We start from the raw sequence: 7,676 nt of genomic DNA, 5'->3' as shown, positions 1-7,676 counted from the left end.
TGGATTGTGATAAGAGTTGTATGAGCCCCCAATAAAATGATTAAAAAGGGGGGCGGTTTCAATCACTATTTAAATGTAAAAGATCAGCATTATTCCTAGACAAAATAAATGTGGAAGGAAGGAATCCTGAAAGGGTGGTGGTTGTTTTAAACAAGAAATACAGAACTGGGTACAGGTTATACTTTTAGCTTTAACTAAGCTCTAAGAGAAACCCACTGGTTACTGAGTCATTTTTATATGCTTTAGAGCATACTTCTTGCAGCAGCCTTAACCACTTAAATATACATTCTTGGGAACTCAGAGTGAGATGGGGTGTGAAGGAGAGGGAGACAGTAACTCTAGAGTGTAGCACATTAATGGTGCTTTCTTAAGTAAGAGATGGTTGGGGTCAGATTCAAACATTAAGAACATCTTCATATGAGTATGTCATGGGAAATGAAAACTTTACTGTATTAAAGGAGTAACATGATTTTTGTATGAATGATAAAGGGTTTAATTGCTTGACTAACTTTTTTTTAAATGTCCTCCTCACAATTATACAGATAATGCAGGATCCTTGTAGAAAATTGAAAAAAAAACAGACAAAGTGACCCACAGTACTTTTTTTAAAGCCAGGAATAGAATATATGTTGTTCGGTGCCATCTAGTCGGTTCCAACTCATGGAAACCACAGGGTGGAACACTCTGCCCGGTCCTTTGTTTCCTCACAATCAGAATCTATAATTTTCTGAAAGGAATTAAATAGAGTGTGGCACTTGCTAGCTTCCTGATCATTAATTTCAAAATTAATCTAACTCTGGCATAAATAAAAAGGACATTTTTTGACTCACGTTAAGAAAGTACCAGCAGTAAGACATACATTGCAGTTAGCTAAGGCAGTGGCTCATTGATTTCTTCAAGTTCCCATTTGTCTTCTTACCATACTCTCTCCACCCAGTAGGAAATGTGGTGGTGCCGTGGGCTAAGTGTTGGGCTGCTAATCAAAAACGTGGCCAGTTTGAAACGACCAGAAGCTCTGATTTACAGCTTCAGAAACCCTAAAATGGAATCGTTCTACTTGGTCTTTACAATGTTGCTGTAAGTCAGAAGAGATTAGAGGACACTGGGTTTTTTTTGTTGTTGTTGTTTCTATAAAATATTATTTTTTCCAAACATTATACTTACAGGATGGCTGCTGGTCACAGTAGAACTTTGCGTTCCCTCCTTCAGATCCAAAGGGAAAGGAACATCTTAGTTTTCTCATGCACAGTATAATTTCTTTTCCCTGTAATAGCTCTGTGTCTGTACCCCAGCTTGCTTCTCGGTGGCCTTAATTTGTGTAGCTCTGTATGTACCTACACTAGTCATTGGTATGGTAGGGGGGTGGGGCTGGGATGGGGCGGCAAGCAGGTGAGTGAGACTCAGCGGGGAGCAAGTGAGTGAGACTCATAGTAGTCTACCCTGGGTGCTTAGTCTGTTAGTTTCACTGAAGTCCAGGGGCTACTAGGAGAGGATTAATGATGGGAATCAAATTATGGCTCATTAGGAAGGAGGCAAGTGTTGGATATGTGATGTAGTGAACCTAGTCTGCTTCACTACAGATGCACTCAGGCAGGGGTGGGGAACCTTTTTTTCTGCCCAAGGCCATTTGGATTATTTATAACATCATTCTTGGGTTTTACTGGTCACACACGATTAATTCACACCTAATGTGATGGCTGGAACTGCTGCTCTTCGGTGAAGCATATGATGTTAACTGGTATTGATGAGTTTTTCCAGCCTTCCTATGGCCCTGGAATGCCTATTACGTGAAATTCTTACTTATGTGAAACACCACTCTCCCCTTCAAAGCCGCTGACCATGAGGTGAGACCTGGTGAATGAATACTCTATCTCCCACAGAACTTGTGTAGATTCAGTTGAAGATAAACCTTCATTAAAACTTTTCTTGTCATTTAATAGACAAGACAGTCTTGGTAGAACAGACTATGTAGACCATAGATGGAAGAAAACTAGTTTAAGCAAATACAGCCTTTGAAATAAACTTTACAAAATGTATGTCATACACTTTAAAAGGGGGTTATGCTATATTATCTTCAGTGTTTTCCTTATTATCTGATTATAAAGCTTCAGCATCATTTATGGTATCATTTACAAAGCAAGAAAAGAAATAACTTGTTTCTCAAGTTTAAAAGAAACATACTTTTTAATAAAAATGCTAATTATTTAAGTGCCTATCATTTTGACTAAAATACTTAATCAGCAGACCATTCATTTCTTTTAGGAGTTAGATTTGAATACTAGTTAAATATCTTAGTATCTGGGTCACAAGTCATTAGAGACCAGTTTAGGCCTTTTACTTCTCAGTTGCCAGCTGAGCTCTTTTGTTGACTAGACTGTGACTTTTCTTCTCTTTATTTGGCTCCCTTCCAACTAAAATCTATTTACTGACTTGTGCATACTTAAAATCAATTCTTTGTATAGAACTGGTTTTCTTGTGTCTCCCCCTTTTTACTCACATCCCCCACCTCCCCACCCCGACCCCACCAAAAAAATCAAGGTAGCCAAGGAACTAGATGAATCTGCTCCTGAGCTTGGCTTCAGAACTGTTGCTGTAGTGCTAATTATCGCGTAAAAGAAACATTTAAAAATGCTAGCGAGGCTGCGTTTTGTCACTTCCACTATAACATTTCTTAAGACCTAACATATATTTATACCGAATGCCTTAAAATTCTTAAAGACTTGCTCGGTAAATTAAAAAATAACAAGTTGTTCCACTTAGTTATGCCAGATTGTATAGTATCTTTCTTCAAGTAAAATGAGAAGACAGAAGTGTTAGAATAAAAAGGTGGGGGAAGGGTGATAAAAAGAAGAGAAGAAAATTGTAGCAATAAAACTTTTCCTTCATTTAGGAATTGCTATAGATGCTAATATTCCATTTTGGAAGGGATTTAGTTAATTTTGGAAGGGATTTAGTTAATTTTGGAAGGGATTTAGTTAATTTTGGAAGGGATTTAGTTAATTTTGGAAGGGATTTAGTTTACTCTGTTAACTTGTCTTAATATAAGACCCATAGTTTTCATTTTCTTAAAATTGAGAACGTTATAACTAAATTTGAGTACTTTATACCTTTGGAGTTTTAATTTTTTATTCTTAAATTAATAGTGCTTACTTTTACACTATTGTATACTGGTTGTATACTGTATGTATAAAATGAATACATATATATATTTCCTGGAGCTTTCTATATAAATTAATACTATTGGGCATTGAATTAATAAAATTTTCAGATAATACTCAGTTTTGATTACTGGAACACTTTATCTCAGCACCCCCACCCTCACATCATCCCACACCCCTCCACCCACCACCCACACACAGTTTTTTCTTTCACTTTCTCTAGGACCTTCTCATAGGATTCAGAGTAATTGGTAGTAGTAGCCAGGCACCATCTAGGAGACAGATGTTCATAGTAGTCCATTGAAACTAATGATCTTCATGCATCTTAGATTTCCGTTGGATATGGAGAGACCAGTGGTTGCACCTTAGATATATCTCAACCTTTCTTACCATAAAATGTCTTATAAAGCCATATATATTTTAATAACTATGATTACTGTGTGTGTCATAGAGCCATTTTTCTTTAAATAATTCTCCAATAGCTATCTTTGCTTTAAGTTTTGTAAGCCACATGTCTATTTTTAAAAGCTTTATATTAATTGTATGGGCACTAGCATGCACATAAGGATATCTGTGAATAAAGTAAGAGAAAGATGGTTCTTAGTAGGTATGAAGAGCACTTCAATAAGTGAAGTGCTTGTTTTTACTTCATCTGGAGTGTTTTTTTTCCTGTCACATCTGCCCATCCCTATATGTCTTATCCTTTTCTTTAACTTAGTACTTGGCAATGTTCCAAATATTTATAGTAGGAAGGTCACGCTTAGCTCTGGGAACTAGATAATGATTGGATTTACAGCTGGATTATGTCATGGTTCTGGGGCCTTAAGCAAGAACCCACTGTAATGGGTATGCTTTGCCTGTCTCTCAAGGTTGTGAGCGAAGACTAAAACGAATGAATCTTAATTACAGTATAAAACAAACTCCTGATGTTCAGTCCATCCTGACTCATGTGACCTGTCAGACGTAGTAGAACTGCTCATCGGCCGCCAAAGTTGTACATCTTCATGGAAGCTCACTGCCCTGTTCTTATACAGAGTAGCACTCATGAATTGAAACTGCTAACCTTTTTTCATCAACTGGGTGCGTTAACCATCGTAACACCAGGCATTTAAAACCATTATATAAATGTATATGCATATAATGAATGCCTCAAAACTCTTAAAGGTCCTCTATAAATTAAAAATTTTAAGTTGCTATATATAAAGTGAACCCAAACCCCTGGACCTTGTGACTAGCAAGCAGCATTAACACCTAGCCCACCACACTGACACTGCTAGAGTTCCTTTGCTCAACCTTGTATAGGAGGGATTTTAAGAAATGGTAGTCCTCTTTCTCTGAGCTTTAAAATCAGTGACCTATTTACTATGGGGATGATATTTAGTTATTTAAAATGACACTAAAGTGATTTATGAATGAATATCTCTAGGCTGGTACCTCTTATATCTCTTTAATTATTCAACTAGAGCCCTGGGGGTGCAGTAGATTGAAGGGTTGGGCTGCTAGTTTCAAAGTCACCAGATTAAACTCCTCAGCAGAAAAAGAGGCTATCTGTTCCATACAAATTTAAGGTTTTGGAAACCATATGGAGCAATTCTGCTCCGCCCTAAAGGATCACTGAGTTGGAATTGACAGGATGGCAGTGGTTTTTTTATTTTGGTTAACTAAAATTTTTGTGTTAAAATATAGTTGATTCATTTGGCTTGTCATATGCATAAAGTACTTTTGAAAACAGAAACCCTAAACTCAGATGCAAGAAAAATATTTCTGAATGTGAAAGCTAGATTTGCAAAAGAGTTATTGTGGTCAAGTTATTTAAAATCATGTAGTGAATGCAAGTTTTTAAAATGCAGAGGTGAATAGATTAACCTAGAAAGCATGTATATATTAAAAACTAAAAAAACAAAGCCAAACATGTCTAATGTTCTCAAGACCATTGGGTATATCCAAGAGTCACACAGTGATGCACACCACCACTGTGCCAATAACCGGAAACAATGCTCAGGGGTAAATCACCATTCTATTGTTATAAAATTCTATAATCGTCTGCAACTTATATTTAACCTATTTACAAATCAAATTATAGGGTTTTACTTGTATAAGTTTGTTAGATATTTGGCACCATTGAGCTTTGAGAGGCAAAAAAAGTGAAAAAGGATGGTTTCTTTCTTTAAAACACTATTCACAGTATTGGGCACAACTTGCTTGAGAAGATACTTGTATGTATTGTACTGAAATTCTAAACAAATGACCTATTAAAACATTTGAAAAATATGGGGCAGTGGTGAGTGAGCATCATAGATAGGCTTGCGATTGACATTTTTCTTTTTTTGACACAAAACTTAATAGAAATTTGCTTGTAGTTCTTACATTCTCTGGAAATCACTGCGCCATCCAGAAGTGGCCCAAGTCCTGGAAGCAGGAGAGGAGGGGTCAAAGGTCAGGGCCTAAGAGCTCTACTCTCCCTCAGTGATGGAGGGCTGGGAACACCACCTTCTTTCTCCGACTGACCCCCAACATCTAGGCTCCAGATAGGAGAGCAATTGGAATCTCAGGCCTGGGCTTCTCTATACCCCTGCCCATGGGCTGGAGTGGAGGCTAAGGGTTTGAAGGGAGAAGAAGATAAAGATGTCAATCAAGAAAGGTGAGAGCCAGGGGTGGGGGCTGAGTGATAATCAAAGACAAAACACCAGTAAAAAAGAAAACAAAAACAAAAAAAGGAGGGAAGAGACAAAACCACAATCCACCCAAATCTGAACCCTCCCGGAAAAAAAAACAAAGTTCTCTAGTCTCATAGAGACATTATTTGGTGCACCGGCTCTGCGGCTGGAGCGCTCAGGCTTCAGTCCAGCCCTGGAGGCAGGGGGCCCAGTCTCCAGCTCGTTCTTAGCCTGGCCCACATCTTCCTCCTCCTCATCTTTATCCTCCGCCGCCGCCGCCTCCTCTGCTCTTCATCCTGCTTGTCCTTCATAGCGTTTTCTGCGGCCTTTGTGACTCCCCATGTCTCATTGCCAAACTCCTCGGCAGAGGCCTCGTCATTGGTGATGAGGAAATTGTCAAAGATGGTGCCAGACTTGACCTGCCGGAGATCCAGGCCCAGCACAGCAAAGCTGTCGTAGGACTAGATGCTGTCATCGGGGAGTACTCAGGACTGTCGATCTCCGGGTGGATTCACTTGCCTTTGTAATCTGGGTTGTCGATCTGCCGGGGCTTCCACTCATCCTTGTAGTCAGGGGTCTGAATCACGGTGGTGGGGGTGGTGGGGGTGGTGGTGGCTCCCACTCGCCATCCATCTCCTCATCCCAATCAGCGGGCTTCTTGGCATCAGGGTCAGGGATGTGCTCTGGCGTATCCCAGACCTCAGCCTTGGAGTCTGTGGGGTCATCGACCTTGGCTCGCTCATCCCAGTCTTCTGGCTTGGCAGCATCTGGACCCTTGATCTTCTTGGGTGGCAGGAAGTCCCAGTCGTCTTCCAAGGAGCCAGACTCCATCTGGCTGTTGTCAATCTTCACCTCATAGGTGGTGTCAGGCCTCAGGATCAGTGTGTACAGGTGGGTGAACATATCATCCTTGCAACAGATGTCCTTGTCCATGAGCACATTCCGGCCTTTGTATTGAAGATGACATGAACTTTCTCGGTACCAGGACTGCAGATGTCAGGACGGAACATGATGTTGTACTCGGAGTCCCCGTGCATGTCTGTCTGGTCCAAGCCATCAGGAAACAGCTTCACGTAGCCACCCCCACAGTCAGTGTTCTGCGTGTGCTTCACAGTAAACTGGGCAACCAGGGTCTTGTCCTTGTTGCTGAAGGGCTCGAATCTTGATGACAGGGCATAAAAGCAGGCGTTCTGGTTCGTCTGCAGCCCTTTATCTTTGTCCTGGTCACCATAGAACTTGCCAGAACTGAAGACGAATTTGCCAAAATCCAACGTGTGTTTGGATTCAATCCAGCGATCCGCCCAGAAACTGCTCCTTGAAGTGCATGGTGGGTTCAGCAGCAGCCAGGGCGAGGAAGCCCAGCAACAGCAGTACGGGTAGCAGCATGGTGGGCCAAGGGGCGGTGGCGCTGGGGCCCTTTAAGTCTCTTATGGGACAGCGGCTCTGCAGCAGGGACCGACATTTTTCTTATGCTTAAGAATATGGTATGAAATCCATAATTTTTCCAATTTAACAATGCAAGAATTCTCACTTCCAAAACAAGGAAATCAACACTACTTATTATTGACACTTACATACAAGTATGATATGCTTCTGTGGCTGGATTATAGCAAAATGTTATTGTTGATCCTGAGTTTGTAAGTTTTTTAAAAAAAACATAATTTACATTCTAAACTGTAGAAAAACATTTGTATTTCCTACTCAAAGGTCACAAAAATTCTGTATATTAAAAGTTTTGCCTTTTCCTTCCTCTTCATGAGCAACTTTAAGGCCTTTGGTATATCACACACACAAAAAGATAATTGTCAGCTCTTTGACAGCTCTAGAAAAAGAGAGCTAGTTGTCCAGAGGAAGGATAATT

At 40.1% G+C, this 7,676-nt stretch overlaps 1 pseudogene; it reads right to left on the bottom strand.

Annotated features, from left to right (window-relative positions):
- Positions 1 to 7,201, bottom strand: part of LOC105978553 — an 11,500-nt pseudogene extending 4,299 nt beyond the window's left edge.
- Positions 7,202 to 7,676: the final 475 nt, after the last annotated feature.

This window comes from Echinops telfairi, unplaced genomic scaffold, assembly GCF_000313985.2.
Source record: "Echinops telfairi isolate 266 unplaced genomic scaffold, ASM31398v2 ScPeMD7_31;HRSCAF=116, whole genome shotgun sequence".
Classification (NCBI taxonomy): domain Eukaryota; kingdom Metazoa; phylum Chordata; class Mammalia; order Afrosoricida; family Tenrecidae; genus Echinops; species Echinops telfairi.
The sequence above is the reverse complement of the archived record's forward strand: the minus strand, read 5'-3'. Positions and strand labels throughout refer to the sequence as shown.